At 43.1% G+C, this 18949-nt stretch overlaps 1 protein-coding gene across 1 annotated transcript in view; it reads right to left on the minus strand.

Annotated features, from left to right (window-relative positions):
* LOC103821398 (bifunctional heparan sulfate N-deacetylase/N-sulfotransferase 4) overlaps nt 1-18949 on the minus strand; it is a 112624-nt gene that overhangs the window by 80860 nt on the left and 12815 nt on the right. The window contains exons 2-3 of the mRNA XM_030239250.2: nt 15724-15807; nt 1261-1403 (exon numbers count right to left, since the gene is read on the minus strand). The gene's annotated coding sequence lies outside the window, so the exon portion shown is untranslated. The remainder of the gene's footprint in view (nt 1-1260; nt 1404-15723; nt 15808-18949) is intronic.

An 18949-nucleotide genomic window follows, 5' to 3' on the forward strand; every position in this document is an offset into this window, starting at 1 on the left:
GAGATATCTGTTACAATTTGAAGGGTAGGCTTGAAAGAAATAAATTACGTGATGAGAGGATAGTAGGTTGATTTCTCCTGGTGGCATAAGGCTTTTATGTTCAAGAGAACTGTTTTAGGAAAGTAGATGCTATGCTAAAAAAACGAATAGGACCAGAGAGCAGCAGCGTGCTGTTTCTGTTGTAAATCTGTTACACCATGGGCTCCCATAGAGGGCAATGTTGTATCACAGACGGTTTTAAGCCGTGTATTGGGGTCTGCCAATTCATCTGTGCTGATGTACCTTAAGGAAAATTGCTGTTACAGTAAATTTGATGGTGCATTTCCCTTCAGCCAGGCTGTGACTAACACACACAATAGTGCACGCCAAACCACGTAACAGAGCCTCGTTAGACGTGAAAGAAATTAGTTTTGTAGATTACCTATTGTAGGTTGTAGGGGGAAAAGTCCCATTTTAGCTTACAGTGTTGTGTTCAGGAACCAGGTCACAGCAAGTGTGAGCCCTCTTTTAATACAGGGGCTTGGGCAAACCCGCCAGAAAAAGGACTCAGGTTTGTGGTGTCTGTCCTGGACACAGGGTTTGTAGAGATGTGTCTGGGGTACATGAAATCCTCTGCATTTCTGATTGTATCCTGTGTTTCTTTCCTGTGGTACACATGGGCACAGTTATAGTTATGCTTTCCTTTTTTGCTTTTCTGGTTTTATTGTGCTGTCAGCACAAGGCTCTGACTTCCATCTGTCTCAGCCCCCCTGGGTAGTTGGAACACTGAAAGATCCATGCCCCTTTAAAAAAGTTCATATCCTAAATTTCTCTCCTACATCTATTTACTGCCTGAAATCTCTCCTATGTTATCCTGCCTAGGCTGTGGAAGTACAGAGATGGTTAAATTATTTTTATTACATCTCTATTCCAGCAGTGACACTAAGGACAAGCCCCACTGTAGATGTTGTACTCAGCCCTGGAGCTCAGTCAGGGAGATTGAAATCCGTGGCACTCCTTGTTTCACTGCCTGTTTCCCAACAGAAGTGATCCAGGGAACCTCACAGCAGCTTCCTGTTGCTGGCATCTTGGATTTCTTCACAGAATAGGAAAGAAAAGTAACCAACAGGAACAGAAACCAGAGATACAAAAAGGAGTAGAAAAAACCCCAAACTTTTGTCCAGGATGTGGATATGGGCTATCAAATAGTTGGGTGTATGAGTGAGTTTGTGTTTTTTGTTTTTTTTAATCTGAATTCAGTTTTCCATCCAGGTTTTTTACCTGAAGCCAGGTCCCCTCCTGGGAGTCCAGATGCATCCCTAGGGGCTCTCCTGTTGCCGATGTGGTAGTCTGTGCTGGCAGCCAGGTCCTCCTCCTCTCTGGAGCCATATGTCTCATTTTCTGCTCTCTGCTACTTCAGGAATCTGGAGAGAGTGGGAAAGAGCAGCTTGTGGCTGGCTGTACTAGCCAGGGTCCCAAAATAGTAGATGCAATGAAAGAGAAGAATCAGAGGAAACTCACAGTTAATGTAGGGGTCTATGCTCTGTAAATGACCATTTCCAGCTCTTAGCTAGTGTGATATTTGGCTGAGTGGGTTTCTCTGCGCTTCTGTGGAGTTTACATCTCATTAATTCGCACATTCAGGGGTTATTTAAAAGGGAGTTAATGACACCTCATGGCATTTGTATCCATCAATCTGTATGATCCTGATTGAACATGGAGCACACAGTGAAGTATTTCTCCACAACAATTTCTTGGATTTCAATATTTGTATGTTCTCAACAGACATATAGTTTAACACTGGTTAAAAAATTAAACATTTCCTGCTTCTGTAAACACAGCAGAGAAAAGAAATATGTCCCATCACACCCCTGTATTGGTGAATACAAGAATACATACATTAAACCCAAAAGAACAGTGAAAAAGGAGGTCTGATAAATTTATTAAATTTATTTGAGGCTTTCTAGAATGACATGAACACTTGACATTTTTAATAACACATTTTTCAATAATCAATAACTATCCAACACAGCTGTTCTTTGTATTGCTTTTGTTATTTTGCTGCTAGTAAGTCATTGGCAATGACATTCCAATGCAGAATGTTTATGGAAAATGAAGATGAGTCAGCAGCATATATTGAAAGCTGATGTCAGTCATAAATAGGAGTACTGATTATGGCAGTGGATCTGTCTCCCATCAAACAGCAATGAGGTGTGGAGTAAGGACATGAGTATGTTCTCCAGAGCTCTGCTCTGCATAACTACATAAACTCGGGGGTTTGGATAATCCCCCTGTAACCTGGATGTAAGAATTTTAGGTTCTTTGTAAAGCTCTGTAATTTGAGAGGCTTTGCATGTGTTGGTGAGAAGAATTATAACACCACTTTTAGAACTATTGAAATGCTGCCAACAGAATTATTGTTGGAAGAGGAAAACAGTGTTTGGGTTAGAAGTGGAAAACTGCATAGCAAAGTGCATCCTAGAAGTTTAGTCATGCAAAAGATTGACTGGAGTTACAAGTTTTAAGGATTTATGTCTAAGTGGTAGCAGCTTGCTGCTTCTCAGTGGTGTGGTTCTCTTGAAGAACTTCTCACTTTGACTTTTTGTGGAAAACTGGGTACAGACCAAGCAGGAGAGGAAGTGCATATTTGCATGCAGGGTGTAAGAGTAGAGAATTATTTTCATTGTGCACAAGCCTGGAGGTGGAAGCTCATTTGAGGGAACTCCAGAAGCTCTCCAACCTGCCTCGTGGCCCTGCCACAAGAAAGCCACGAGTCCTGAGCTCTGCCGGCTGTGAGTGTGTGAGCAGCCAGGGCCCTGAGCACCCCCGGCCCCAGCGCGGGGGAATGCCGGGGGCGAGGGCAGCGAGCGGCGGCTCTGCAGCCTCGCTCACACAGCGCCGGGACTGGCAGCCCTCCCTCCCTCCAGGGCACCCACAGGCAGAGCCACCGTGTGAGCAGCCAGCTCTGCTCAGCCATCTCCTGCCCTGCCACCCGACCCTTGCCTTTCCCAGGCACCGCAGTAGGACTGACAGGGATCCAGGTGCCCTGGACACGTCTTTGCCGCCTCTGGCATTGCCACGTTAACGGGGATCACATCCAGCTGCACAATCTGCAGTGGTGTGTTTGGAACCAGTTTTGGCTGTTAGAGGTTTAGAGTCTTCCAGTGTGTGTCTGTGGGGCTGACTGCTCAGGAGGGAGAACACAGGAAAACGCACTGACCAAAGATCCCCTGTCATCAACTGCAGTGTGGGGATAGGGAGGTTCCAGAGGGGTAGAAATAATTTCATTCCAAGATAAATCCAGGCTGGAGGGTGTGCCTGGTGTGAGATACCTCCCGTGGGATCTTCTGTGTCCACTACAGTTAATACATCAGCAGGAAAAATCACCCTCATTAAAAAAATAATGGAGAAGGCAAAAGGCTTCAAGCCTAACAAAGATGCAAAATTGGAGTTTACAAGTGTTCACTGATTATTATCCACTGCTTTTCTGGCTGTGTGCCTGCACGGGCATGCAGATGTTACCAGCTGGAGATGCTCTTTAAATCAGCATTTCACATCCACTTCTCCAGGCACCAAGATATTTTCAAACAAAGATGCAAATCCAAGACCAGTCACAGTTTTAAACTCTATTCAGGTGAACAGGAAAAGTCACCAAGTTGCCAAAACTCTGAACTCTTGGTCCCTCATCTGTTCTGACACAGCTCACATTATTGTGCAGACAGGGCACATGTATAGCCTCAAAACTGATTTTGGATTTTTAAAATCACAGTGGTGAATGTTTGGGTTTATTTGGTTTTCCTGAGTCAGCAGGAAAAAGTAGGTTTATTCTTGTGCCCACTCTGGGAACCAATTCTGCTTCATGCAAAAAACCACCCTTTTTCTGTTTCAAGGAAATGCTAATTTAATTTAAAAACTAAATTAGTTCCTCACCATGCACAATTCAGTTTTCTGTTTGTCCATGACCAAGGAATATTCACATAAAACAGGTTCATTTAATTGTACTTCAGTAATGCCATGCAGCTTTCTGTACTGATAGAATGAAGCAAAGTCAGCTGAAATAGACACAGGTGTTTCAAAGCCAGCAAGAAGATATGAATATGAAAGCTCTGCTTATTAGAAAGCTAAAAGCTCATTTTCTCAGTGTTTAAACTCACTTTGTGGTGGTTGCTATGCTACCATCTCTGCACCTACTTTATGGAGCTTTGAACTATAGCAAAAGAAGTCTTTGAAATGACAGACCTGAACTAAACTGAAATCCAACCTGAGACCATCCAGAGAAGTTTTTATAGTGGATAAAACTTTATATTTAGCAATACTTAAATTGATTACTCTGAGGATGTAGTTAACCTTTTCTTCCAAACCTACTGAACTTATTTTGTTTTTCCAATACTTTTTGGTAAATTTTATCTGTTACTAAGCTTATACTACCAGCATTAACACTGTTTGTTTCAGGATATGTGTAAGTTGCCGCTACTGATAACAGCACTTGCTGTTATACTCTTTTAAGTCCATGGAAATGGGTTAAACTCTGAGTAAGAAATATATTTCCGTAATGGGAAAAAGTAGCCTGCATTCAGATGATCCATCAGAAGACTGCTAGGCAGGCATTCTGGTGTTCAGGAGGCAGAAAGGTAATGCCAGGTAAAGGGTCTGAAGATACTCAAAAGCTGTAACAAGCAGATTGGTGAGAGAAGAAACATGGCAAAGAGAGTTTCCCCTTTGGAAAACCAGGAAATGCAGTCAGCTGTGAGTGTAAAATGTTGTGGTAGATTTCTTTCAAGATCACATCTGCAGCAGCCCTTTTAAGGAAAACACAGGTACCATGACACCAGGAGGAAGGAGGGCCACGAGTGGATGATGAATTCCACCTAAGGGAAGTGATGGTGGATAACTTGGGTGCTGCAGCTGGAGGAGACCTAGAGGGATAGGGGATGAAGCTCCTGCTGGGCACTGGCAGGTCTCTGCTCCTGGTCCAGCCAGTAGGGAAGAATGGCATGGCTAAACCTCAGGTGCTAATGCAGGCAAGCAAGGAGAGCCTCTTGTTTAAGGCTTGGGCAGCTAAATGCAGAAAACATGAGGCATCATTCTGCAGGGCCTAATGGCAAAAAGATGGATGGGATCCCCTCATGTGACTTATTTCACCCCCAGAGTGATTGTTTCTGTGAAGTGGCAATAGATGAAATTGCATACCAAGAGATCCATCTGACTGCTCTGAAAGCACCTTAGGAGAGCCATTCCTGGAGGAGGAATATCAGTCATGCAGCAAATCCCTGCTCTCTTTGTTTCTGCCTTGGCACACCTGTGTGTGTACACACATGGTGGCACTGGGGATTGATAATTCCTCTTCGTGGCTCTTAAAGGCTCCCACGTGGTTCCTCAGCTTGGCTGTTTGTCACATGGCTGTCACTTCTGTGCCTCCATACTGGAGCAGAGAGGGAGGGATGTGCTTGTCTATAAATACCTTCACTGTAATGACTCTAAAGATGCTAAGGAATTATTGGGTATTTAAAAGATGTAATGGAGGGAAACCAGAACAAAGAAAGTTGTTTTTATGCTTTAGGAGAAAAAGGCCTTCTTGAGGGAATGTCAGCCTGACAATAACCTAGGTAGAGAAAGTTCACTGTGACTGTGGAGGTGAGGATGTGAGTAGTTGATAAGGTACAGGAGAAAATAGAGAGGTATAGAAAAGTAAATAGTAAATAGGAAGTAGTTTGTTGTAGTAAATAGCTTGTAGAAAATGTTAATGCACTGATGAGCAGCTGGAGGGGAGAGCCTGGCATTCCTTCCCCATCCCTGGGCTGTTTAGGATTCTGCTCCAGTGACAGCAGCAGCTGTTCATGGCCAGGGGAAGGGAGGCACACCAAGATGATCTAGGAGGCCCCTCTCAGCTTTAACATCCCCAGGATTCATTTGGCTCCCTCTTGGCACCGGAGTGAACTCACCCTACTCTGATTTATATATCCAAAGTTTTTATTTTAATACCCTTGTATGGAGGGGAAAAATATTACAACCTGACAAAAACCTGAAAAAGTTAGTTGCCATGGGAAGAAGTGCATTTCTGCTGTTGTCGCCAGGGATTGCTCATTTTCTGCCCACTGGCCACAAGTGCATTAAAGGCTCAGGAATGGTAACACCAGTAATAAATAATTATTCTAAGCTGCCCTGTGTGCTGTGCAGAGACTTTCAGCCATCATAAAGATTCCTTTCTGTACTGTCAGATTTCTGTACTGTGGAATTACAAGGATTTATTTTACTGAAAGGAAAAAGCTGTCTGCTGATAAGATCACATATCAAAAATATGCAAAAAGGTTCCCTTTACATTGGCTAAGGCAGGGACTGCATTCTTTTATAGCATCCTAATTTGGAGACCCAAAAAGTGTAGTGCTAATATTGAGTGTCTCAGCAGTGTTGTCTCTCTGTTCAACCACACAGCACCCACATCTCATTCTTCCATTCAGAAAGTACAAGGAGAAGGGGGTGGTTGTCCTGTAGAAGCAGAGTGCAATCTCAGTGAGACTGGTGTGCAATCCTGGCTACTTGCTCCTCTCTGGAACATCAGGAAAGAATAAAACTTAGCCTCTTTTCTTGCTGATGTGCACAGAGAGCCCAATGCAGCAGAGAAGGTGGTGGAGAGCATGTGGTGCATCCCTCTGCCTTTTCTTGAGCAGCTGGAAGTACCTGTTCTCACTCAGACTTCAGCAGTATAAATGGAGTGGGCAATTTCCTTGCTCTCCTCTTTTTAAGATTGCCATATCTGGGAAAAGCTGAGCTTTGGTCACCAGGGGAGGCATCTCATCAGGGGTTCTAAGTGGTCACAGCTTTGTTGAGGACACTTCATGAATAGGAAGGGAATGCTCTGAGGATTATGATCTCCCCTGCTTTCCTGGCCTTCCCCCAGGATGGTAAACAGCAATTATTTGTCCAGGGCAGAGAGATTCATCCAAGATGCTCAGTTTCCACCAACTGCAAGGCAGCAGGTGGGGATAAATTTTTCTGTTTATTTCTTGATTTCGGTCTTTATTTTTCCCAGGAGAACTTTGTTTTGTGCTTTGATTTCCTCAGAGATACACAACATTTTGGGAGCTTTATCTGTACAAAACAGATGGGAGTTTATTCCACTTTGCAACTTCAACGTGCTTCTCTTCCCTTTTAGAACTCAGCCAAGAAAGCACCCAATACAGAGTTGGCAAGGTCCTTAGCTCTTCATCCATCCCTCTCGAGTTTTTAAACTCTCTGCTGTTGAGTTACTTTATTACATGTTCCTTTCAAGTCTGTGCAGGCTGCTCAGACTTCTTCCCAAGCATTCTATAGAAAAGCACAGGCAAATACACTCAGTCTTAATTTCTTGTGTCACTGACTAAATATTCTTATTTGGGACTATTTTTTAATTTTTGGCTTTTCCCCTGCTTTTGACCCCAGGTTTTAGGGCTGCTGCATTTCAGGTGACCTGACTGCTTTCTAAACTCCCAGTCCCCATCTTTCAACCTCCTCCTCCTCTTCCAAAGCCCTTAGTATTGATGGATTCAGGCAGGTGATCCCATGACAACTGAACATAATTTACCCTTAGGTTTCTCTGCAAACAAGACCCCTGTTTGATTGGTGCTCTTGATGAAAGCACCTTCCTGCCTAGAGCCATGCACAGGTAATTAATTAGCAGCAGTCTGCTGCCAGGGAGGGATGCTGCTGTGCTGTGCTGAGAAGGTCACTCACAAGCAAGCTCCTCCCATGTCAGTCCTGTTCCTCTCAGCTGATGTTTAAGATTGGAGAAATTTAAGAGCTAGCAGGAGAAATAGTGGAACAATTGAACACCAATGAGAGATGAATAAGGCAGAGGCCAGGTCTGCATTGCAAGAGGAGAAGCAGAGGTACTGTCAGCCTTTGCAGTGAGATACACATTCAAAGGCATGGCAGGATCAGTGAATTGCTTTTGTAATCTATTTCTTTTACAGGATTTGAAAAGTCTCATTTTCCGAATTAGCAAAGTTTCCAGTGGAGTCATTTCACTGCTTTTCCTAGGAATTTGGTTCTGAGACGATCAGCTTTTCTCTCCCTATTAGCCATGGCTAGGTACTTGAGCAGAGCAGTGAACACAGAATCTCTGACAAACAGCCACGAGCAGAGTCAGCTGCATTGTACTCGGTGCTGCCACACTCCATTAAGTGGCAGCTGCCACTTCCAGGCCCAGGGGAGAACAGAGCTCAGGACTGCCACACTCCCTCTGCAGAGGCATATGTGACTGCATGGGCAGCAGACTTCCCTCTTGGGAATGCCATCGTGCCCAAGAGCCCACTGAGCCTCTGGTGGCTGTGTGAGGGATAGGGCTGAGCTCAGACAGGGACTGTATTCAAGCTTTGCAGCTACTTCCTCCCTTAATTCTGGGATTTACTGTCCAAAACCAAAGAGAGATGGGAACAGAGGTAGAGTGGGAATAACCAGCATTGTTTTCCCAGCTTTCCCAGAAAGGGGGGGCAGCCTGGGCACACCCCGTGGCTCCCCTCTCTGCAGGGGACTGAGTGCTGCTGAGTCCCCGCTGACAGGCTGCTCTGGCCAGGACTGGCAGAGCTGGCTCAGATGCCAGCACACGAGGAGCTGAAAGCAGCCCACTCCCTCAGACTGCGTGCAGGGCAGGAATCTTGCCAGGATGGCCACAGCCACAGGCGAGGGAGTTGAAGGGAGCAGATATGACAGCTCATACGTACTGTTCCTTAGCTGTAGTCACTCTAAGTAGGTGTAAATTGCTACATTTTAAGAACAACTTTCTTGTTTTCACTGACATGCCAGTGAAGTTCTGGCAGTTTTCTTAAGCATGATAATTTTGTATAGAAGACAAAAAGGGCCTTCAAGGGAGCATGTAAATCAAATGCAGCCTGTTTTAAAAATCCAGCTGGCCTTTATCACTCTTGTTCTTCTGTGCCACAGGGTGTGTCTTGAGAGCAATGGCCAAATTAACTGAGCTGCATCCTAGTAAAGGTAACCAGTGCCTGATCTAATCCATCCCAGACATTGTCAAGACCCTTCATTTTATACCAAGTTTCTCTAGCCCAGCATCTTGCTTGCAAGTTCGAGTTCAGATCTGAAATGAGCTGATGCTTCTTTCAAGATTTTTCTTCTGCTCCCTCCTCAAAGCCCTTGCCAGCCTGCCTTCAGCAGTAACACGTATGACAGGGGTTTGATTTTTTTATTCTTAGGCCCTACTTCACTTATTCCACATTGCATGAAAGAATCCCAGGCCAGGCCCAGAGAGTCAGGAAAATCCTTCTCAATCTCTGGGTTTTGTTCCCATTTTTCTTTGTAATATCTTTCAGTCAATTAGAACAAACTTGTCAAATGAAGTAAAAATCTTGTCTTCATTATAATGACCTCAGCAAGGAGCAGCAAACAAAGAAGGAAAAATCTCCAGCACTGTGGGAGCATCCTGCAGCACCTGTAGTCTACCCTTTGATGAACACAGAGAGAATGTGAGGTGCTAATGATACATTGGACACAGAAAACAGGTGCCAGCAGGGGATTTTTTTACCTGTGTTATTCCCACAGAGCTTTTGAAAATAATTATGCCTTTTTATACTATTTCAATAGCTCCTCACGCCTACTGTATTACAATTGCACAATTCCAACTATGAAATCACTAATTAAAATGTATTCACAGCAAGGTTATTTATTGAAGTGAAATAGTTGGGGTGAACACAGAGCACTCTTGAGACTAAATTAGCCTTTCGCCTATCAATAAAACACAATGAAGAGAAAGGGGGGAAAAAAGAAAATAAAAATAAGGGATCTCTATTCCAAATACTTCTGCTTTACTTGCCTGCTTGAAGAGTGACAGGTGAGAGAAGTGTGGTTGATTGCCATCCAGCAAAATTATTTTATGATATTTCTGGTAGCTAACAGGAGTCCTGTCTGTACTGGAAATCTCAAAATGGAGGAAAGGTAGATGGAAAAATGGTGGAAACAGTGTTGGAAAGCTGTTAAGAAGAGAAGCTGCTGCTGTCCCAGCCATGAGACAGAGCAGCTTCCAGTGGCAAAGGACAGATCAGTTGGTGCCTTCCCTGTCTGAGCAAAAGGTGCTCACAAGTGGCAAACAGAGTTAGGGGAAAGTGCAGGGAGTGCACTGCAGGGGAGATGAGTCTGTCCTTGGAGCTGTGGGAGGGGATTTCCTGTGCCAGCCCTGGTGCATGTGACCCTTGGACTTGGATTACAGAAACCTGTCATGAAAATTGATGGAGAGAGCTTTTGTCTCTCATCCTCCATCACCAAAGTCTTTTGTGTTTCAACTGTATTAGTTCATTTGTGGGACTATGAGCATTAGTCAAACCAGAGCCTTTAAAGCAACAATTGCAGAACAGTTACAGCAATTAAACTTGGAATTGTGAATGCAAGCACCATGGCTCTGATTTTCTAAGGACTTGCATACAATCAAGAGGCAACCTATATTGAGAGCACCAAATGTTCCATCAAAATGTTCCTCATGTCAAATGTTGGTTGCTCGTGAATAAAGAAGCCAAGAAATTAAAAGTTTTATCCAACAAATAAGACAGAATATTAAATATCTAACTTTAAAGCAGCCTGGAAATACTAGAGATGCTGTGTTTTCTCAGTGTGTGATTTAGCACAGCTTACAGATGGAGTAAATCAGGGCTTGGTTTTTAGCTGGTTTCTGTGTTCTACAGGCTCTCCAAAGCCAGGCTTGGTATACAACAGGGAAAAAATCCTTGTAAAGATTAGAAAAGCTTTGTTTCTGCCATTCACCATGACAAACCTGATGTTTTAAGACAGGTGTGGTTTTGGCTCCTCAACTTGGAGCACTTTCCAAGTAGCAGGTTTTCAAGAAATGAACACTCAGCACTTGGGAAAGGCTTCCCCAGCATCAATACCTGTGGGACTCAAAGCCATCCCTTGCTGCAGGCAGTGTCAGTTCCTGTAAAATGAGCTAGAACGTGTCAAAGCAGTGGGGAAATGCTGAGTGTCAGTAAGGAGAGCTGTGCTTTCATTGGCAGGTCTCTCTCCTTTGGCTTGGCATTCCTTAGGAAGCTTGTTCTGGGGTCAGTTAGCTGCAGCAGGAGGCAGTAAGGTCTGTTGCTTTGCTCAGCCTGTAGGTGTCCTTGCCCTAAAGGCAATTTATTCATCCATTTTTTCCCAGAGAAACTGGGACTACAGTAAAACTCCTCTGGTGTAGGAGGAGCTCCAGCTTTAATTCCAGCTGAGGATGCAGCTTCAACTCAGCCAATGCTGTTATTTTGGATGAACCAGTATTTTAAACAGCTTGAGGCACAGAGAGCTAGGTGGGAGGGGTGCCTGGCAGTTCACAGCTCCAGCAATTAGGAAAATGCTAATCCAAACCTTCAGTGTTTTCTTGGACACATTTTAAAACCTGTTACAGCATCCTGTTCTGCTCATGTGTTTTCTGGTGGCAGTGCCTCTCATAATTAGTCTCTTCTGAATAAGTCCCTAAAAGTGCATAAAAATTACCTTGGTCATATTCATAATCTGTTATAGGTAATGCACTCACTTTTAACCTTCCATTTCATCTTGTTCTAGCTAATAAATTTTTGATGGGCACTGTGAAATTGTTGTGGAGACTACAAAGGCATTTCAGGTAACAATGATGTTTTTTAAGTGCCCCTTACTGACTCTGGTGAGCAAGAACAAGGAGTCACTCTTTGTACACTGCATATTATCCTTTGCTTGTAGGTGTTTTGCCAGGCTCTCATAACAAAATGCCACCTCCCACCTCCAAATCTCATGTGAAACAAAAACTGAGATGAAATCCCTTGGATTAAGCAGGTGGCTAAATTCAGCACATCACTCTTTTGGACAGGCTTGTTCAGAAAAGAGTTGAAATGAAATAGGATCAAATGGGGCTGTGCTTTCTTCCCACCACTTTTTTCTATTTTCATTACCCTAATGCTGATAACCAGGTGATCCAGCAGTCTCATCCCATGGTAGCAATCGACATCCTTGAATACAAATACCTGTGTGCATGAACAGAACTTCAGAGCAAGTGTTCAAAGATAATTGAAAGACTACTTGTCATCAGAATTTCTGAGCAGTAGCTGTGTTGTTTACAATGATTTAGATGTTTTGGTTACCTGCAGTAATTTTTTTTACACCAGAAATTTTGGTCCTTGACTTGAACAAAAGGAAAATTGTAGTCAGTGTCCCACATCTGTTCAGGCAATTGTGCTTCTGCCCAGCCACAGGGTGCTGTTATCAAGCATCACCTGAAATGGCAGCTGAAAAGCTGCTCCTGGAGAATTTGTATCCACACTTAGGGCTGCACACATCCATTTAGCAGCTAAATGGGCATTTCCATGGATGCTTTAATACCCTATTATTCTACAAAACCAGATACCACAGCACTTTTATGAGGGAAGCTCGGAGTGACTCCTTAATTATTTTGCTAGATGCTTACATAAAGTCCTGTAAACTTCAAGAAATATATATAATATTCAATCATGTGGCAGTAATCCTGGTGTTCCGCTGACAGAAAAGGCTATTGGTATCCATCTGGGAATGTAATTTTCAGCTTATTTACTAGCACAGAGCAAACTCTCTTCTTTTCTCTCCTTCTCATTTTCTCTCTCCTGTCTTTGTTTCTTCTTTATGGGTATTAATTTGCTCTTTGGTGCTTGAACCCTTTTTCTGTGTCCACCCTTTTACTGCTCTTGCTTTGAATATGTTCTTAATTAGCATTCTTAAATGTGCATTTATGGGTATGCCATGGTAGGTGGGGAGGACTGAGGGAAAAACAGCACTGAAAGGGCATGGTTCTTTTCAAAGAAAAGAAAAAGTGAAACTTCAAATCTTCTCACTTTCCATTAGGTTTTACCATTGATTCTGCATTAGCTCACTCACAGTGCTCCTGAGTGTAAAGTTGAATTATGTTGTCCATTATAAGTAGGGAGCTTTAGACCCCAGTTCAGCAAAACAAGGCCACTTAAATGTTTACTGCTAAGCCTGTGCTAAATTTTGCATTCAGCTAGGATTTTAATAGGCTTACAGAATTTCCACCTTCATTTCCAGCCTGTCATGGCTTTCCCTGGCCTGAATCAAAGAGTGTCTTGTCTTAGAAAAAACTGGAAGGAATCAGCAAACAGAACTGTATGCAGCAATATTTCCCTTTTGGAGCTGGATGTGGAGTCTGTAGATAATTGTGGTTAGCAGCTGTGGCTGGATCAGAGGAGTGAGAACTTGGTTCCAGTAGAAGGGTAAATGGCAGCTGCAGTGAGCTAGAACAGAAGCAGTAACAGCCTCTTGTGAGCTGCAAAGAGCAGACCCCAGATGGCTGTAGGGGCTGTGTGATACACATTTGCTCCCTAAAGCCCACACAGCAGGGTCTGAACATAACTGGGCACCTGCAGGAAAAGAAGAAATCTGATCCTGCAGTGTTCTTTAAAAAAGGACACAAAGACAAAACAAGAACCATGGCTGAAATCTGGAGCTCACAAAACTCAAATGCAAATACACTTTTAAGACTTCCAAGTTATATATACACATCTATATATGTATGTATTTAATTTTCTCCCTTGGAGAACGCTGAAGTATCTGCCTCACTGGTTCATGTCTCTGATTGATTGTTTTTGTCAAGGGGCACTTGACTGAAGCCGTTGATCTCAGTGCCAACAAACATGTTCTGCAGGGGTTAATGCAATTTTGTATGAAGGCTCCTGTGCTTGTAGATCCATAAATAAGGCTGTACTCCAAAGGAAGGCACAGAGCATTTCTCAGTGATGAGATGAGGTTGTTTCAGTAGAATCTGGGACTGTTTGCCAGAAGAAAGTGCCCTGCCCATATGAAAATGCCCCTTGAAATACGAGCTGTGATGTTTGTGTTCTAGTTGTAATAATGGAAGATGAGAAAAATTCAACCTGTGAGACCTTCTGAGTAAAATTAGTAACAAGAATCACTCTGAAGCGTGTGAATAACTTTGAGAGAAAAAAAAAAAAGCATTTCTGTGGGTACTGAGTTCAATCTCACCTAGAAGCTCATAAACCCAGTGTGTTTTGCCCTACAATAAATAAGGCTGTGAGGCAGAGCAGAGGCTGCATGGACATCAGGGAATTGAGTCCTCAGCTGAAATTGTTGTCCTAAGCTTTCCAGTCAATACAATAGGAAAATCCCAGGAAACCCTGCTGAAATTCACATATCCATTTCTAAATTTCACAGGACATGGAAAAGAGTGCAAAGGGCTTAGTGGCAATGCCACTAAGGCATTCTGAACTTGTAAAATAAGGGAAAAGAAATGCAGGTTAAAGGAATACCAAAAAAGCACAGCATGTACCAAATTCTGATTTGGGTTATGGGAATTTGCTCTGACACTACAAAAAAGCAGAAAGATGGAAGAAAAAGTGTCTGTGGTTTACTGGCTGTCCTGCCTAAATATAAACTTCAGATAATTTTTAATTTGATATTTGGAATAGAAATATTCTGAGCATTTCGCAAAGTAAACCCTACAGGAATCCAGGTGGTAGCTGGATTTCAATATGGATGTGATGAAAGATTGATAAATTTAGATGTCCAGAGTAGGCTGGAATGTGATGTCTCCTAGACAGAAACATATTTAATGTGGGTGTTGACAGAAACACTAATACAATTGATGCTGCTAACTTACCTTCCAGCAAAAGCAGGAAAACCACAAGAAACAAGCCTGCTGCTTTGACTCAGTTGAAGGAAAGAATCTTATTATTACCAGATACTAAGGCTAAGAGGAAAAAATAACAGATGTGTCTTATTTTATTTGTCTGGGCCTAAAGCTCTTATTTAAATAGTATAACCTTCCACACAGGATGCCTGAAAAATAATTTCTTGGTTACTTAGTCTCTGAGTGTAGACACCCTCTTGTCCAGCTGCAAGTGTTGAGTTCCATTCACTTTAGAATCCCAGATGAGCCTTGGCTTAAAAATCATTAACAAGACTTAATAACAGAGTTAGGCTGAGCTGAAAGTATTGTCATCTACCACTTTTCAACAGTTAGTGTAGAGCAAGCTCTCAGCTGACAGGTTCCACAGTTTAGAGATCTGCAGTGTTTAAGGTTATTGGCACTGCCAGAAGGAAGTCTCTGACTGCCCAATATGGACTATTAACTGAAAACCTTGGTCCTTTGAAATCTGGAACTTTGTAGAGCAGCACTGTCTTTGTTCATTAGGAGACAGGGCAATACAGTGAAATTCTCCTGTGATTTTCTTTTCAGTCAAAGAAACGATTCACAGCCACCAAAATTAGATTGGTGTCTGGACACCAAAAGCTGAATGCAGCCAGGAGTGAGAAATAAGAAATCAAATCCTATAGTTCATGGATTCTTTGTGAGAGCAAATTTAAAGACAAAAGAGCACAAAGGAAGATCTATTGCAAACCTGTGGACTTGAACTTCTCAGAAGGATTTAGAGCTCATCTTTCCAGTCATGTACATACTGACAGTGCTGTGTGGATGTAATGGAAGGTAGATCTGATTTCAGGTGACAAAAATTGCAGTGTTTAGAAAAGGTCAGATATTCTTTTCTCCTCCCTCATAATCTTCTTGTTCAGCTCTTGACCAGGAAAACAAAACACATCTTGTTGCAAACACCCAAATGCTTGTAAGGTCTGAGGAGGACTAAAACAATTCCACCTCCCCTGAAATCTTTAACTCATTATGAACAGAATGCATCAGCTTTTAAGGAAGTCTTATCTTTCCTAACATTTTAAGGGCACATTCAAGGTTTAACTGCAGGAATAATGAAAACAGAGAAATTAAGAGTGTGGGCTTACCTTGCATTAGGCACTGCCTGTGTGAGAGTTCTTGCTCAGGGGTAAATATGAGGTTGTACAGATCATTTTGGAGAACTTTATTGCCTGTGAGATTAAAATTCTTGTATGAAAGCAAAATCATAAAATATTTATAAATCTTCTGTTAAAAGCATAGCTTAAACCAACATATTTCCAAAAGCTGTAATTACTTAATAATGAGAATTCATGAGAAAAAGGCCAAGGAATAGTTTCTGTTTACCCATGTAATCCCTTGGGAAGGTCACAGAGTCACAGAATGGTTTGGGTTGGAAGGGACCATTAAAGAGCACCTGGAGCAGCTCCCTGCACTGAGCAGGAACACCTGCAGCCAAAGAAGGGTGCTCAGAACTCTGCCCAGCCTGGAATGTTTCCAGGGTGGGACATGTGCCACCTGCCAGGCAGCCTCTCAGGTGGGCAGGGCAAGGGAAGAGCACCACATCAATTTGCTTTAACAGGCCCTGGGTCCTAAACTGACCTAAACACAATTTGTAGCTCTTTTATTGGGAACTTGTGCCTGAGCTTTGGCTGACCTATGGCTCATTTACACAATCCTATTGGGATTGTTGATTTTCTGCAGACATTTCTTTTCAGGGATCCCTCACGTGTCCTTTATGTCCCTAAATGATTACCTGTGAGAAGTGTATGGACATGGGACAAGTTGGAACAAAGCACAATATTTGTGTCTTTGCAAAGTAGGGGGGTTCTTTGCTGGATCAGTCTGTGAAATCATGCAGTGCTCAAAATAAACTCTGCCTACAGCATTAAATAGAATTGTTATGTGGCTGACATAATATCCTAATCAACATCTTATTTTGGGTTTATAGAGGTGTTGTTATAAACAGGTAGCTTTAACCTTCATTGATTTCAAGGACTCTGTCATTATCCATTTTCCAGGGTGAGGTCTCTAATTACTGAGCATTGTGGTGCTTAATTTCATGTGATAGGCCTGAAACTCACGGATAAATGGTCTCGCATCATTCTGAGGGCAAAATGCTTTCTAGAGAAAACACATTTGAAAGGAATATCTACAGGTAATACCTAAAAACACATAGTAAACTCTCATTTAAGCAAGGTTTGCCTACAATTAGGCCACCTAGCAGTTTCTTTCGACTTTTCTGGCACTGTGCTAATACAGCTGCACCAAAGGAGGTGATTTTTTTCACCTTTTCAGCCAAACCTCTGAACACAAAGCACACTGCACTAACGGGAGTTCATGATTCATAGAGGAGTTTTCTTTGTGCCCTTGGCTCTTTGCTTTGAAGAAAGCACGTGGGCTGTAATTTCAAAATGCCATTTTTCTCTGTAAGAGCACTGCAACTGCTAATGAGAGCTTCTCACCTGGTCACAGAATGAATACTTGGGGTTTTGCAACTTACTTTTTTTTTTTTTTTTCTTTTTTTTTTTTTTTTTTTTTTTTTTTGCAATATTTTGCTATGGTCTCCTAAGTGTACAAGTGAAGTGGCTTTCCCACTCTGGAAAGATTAGGCAGGGGCAGACATCCCTACCTACAACTGGGCTTTCAGTGGGGAGATGGGCAGGAAATAACCCTTCATCTTAGTGAAAACACATGCAAACTCTTTTTTTTTTCATCTGCAGTGCCACAGTGTAACAGGGGCAAAGGGGAAAAGCAGCACGTAAGAAAATATCTAAGAGTTTTGACCTATGAATTGTGCACTCAGTTGTGCATGAAGTTAACATAAAAATCTTACAGGAAAATGCTCTGACAGTGAATCAGGCTGAAAAATCTCCTTGCCTAGGAGAAATATCTTCTTAAATGGACTGGTTCTGGAAGTCAGGCTTTGTCTATGTATTCATCTGATATCTTTATTAATTCCATCTTTATGAAGATGGTTTCATAGTATATTGCAGTGTAATTGGGCAGGTTTCTTAGAACTAGTGGAAATCCAACCTCTTGTGTCACGTATAAAAGGATCTCTGATTCTAGAAACAGCAGTTTAGTGTTTGGGAACTCCTGGAAAACATAGCAACAATTTACCTGCTGATAAAAAATGTATGAGCTGGAAAAAGTCCATAGGTGTGACAGGTACAGATATCACTGAACTGTCTAGATGAATCAAACCCACTTTGAAGTCCTTTAGTAAGGACAATAATGCAGCCTTTCTGACAAGAAAAATCCTTTGATACCAGTGTTTTTTATCCTTTCCCTGTTGTTCTTGCATCATAGAGAGAACAGAAACTATTCTTAGATGCCACAAAGAGTTGTGGTTCTGTTCTTTCCCAGCTATCAACTGTTTCCTGGATTTTTAATTTTTTTTTGCTTCTATTAATGGCATAGGGCACAGATTTTATGATCAAGATCAGATGTTTTGTTTCAGAGAGAGAGAGAGAAGAGGGCTGTTATTTCCTGACAGCTAGCAGAGTTACTGCTCTAGCTTGAGGGGCTCAAAAAGAGATTGATTCCTCTGTGAGTGTCCCATGGCATTCCAGGCATCTGTCCAGGGTCCTGCCATTCCTTACAGAGAAAAGCCTACTGTATAACTGCAAATGTTGGGTCCTAAAAGCTCAAAAATAACTTGTCTAGCAAATGACATAATGCTGAGTGTGCTGATAACAGTGCCTCACTGGTGTCTGACCTGTGCCCACATAGAGCAGGAATGCTGGCAGTGCATCTGTGGGGGAGTTGTTCCTTCAGGCAGCTGCCATGTGCCTCTGCAGAGGTGCAGCTGATGTTGCAGAAATGCAGAGCCCTCACAGCAGCAGCCACGGGCAGGGCCCTTTCCCCCATCAGTATGGGAGAGAGGGGAGGGCTGTGCATCAGCAGAACCTGGAGCATGACTGGGGTTTGCTGTGAATCATTCATCTCAGCAGAGAATCTCAGACAGGGCCTAGGCTGCAGCATGCCTGGTGTTTGGGGGGCAGCCCTGGCATCAGCACTCAGAGCCTGTGCGGGCTGGCTCGGGTTTCCCACAGGCAAGGAGACAGCCAAGCTGTGCCTGGGCTGTGTCCCACGGCCATGGGAGCAGCAGCCAAGTGCTGCCTTTGGCTGCTGCAGGAGGAGCTCAGCACAGCCAGCACTGAGAGAAGCCCCTGAAATCAGGCTGGCCATGCACACTCACTGGGGGCTCTCAGAGCTATGGCAGATGGTGAGCTCAGCTGTGTTGGAGCTCCTCCTCAGGAAAGTGCCTCCTTCCCTTGGCTGAGCCTGGAGGTCACCTCCAGAGGGCTGAGGCGGCTTCACCCTGCTCTT

The sequence above is a fragment of the Serinus canaria genome, chromosome 4 (genome assembly GCF_022539315.1).
Source record: "Serinus canaria isolate serCan28SL12 chromosome 4, serCan2020, whole genome shotgun sequence".
Lineage (NCBI taxonomy): Eukaryota > Metazoa > Chordata > Aves > Passeriformes > Fringillidae > Serinus > Serinus canaria.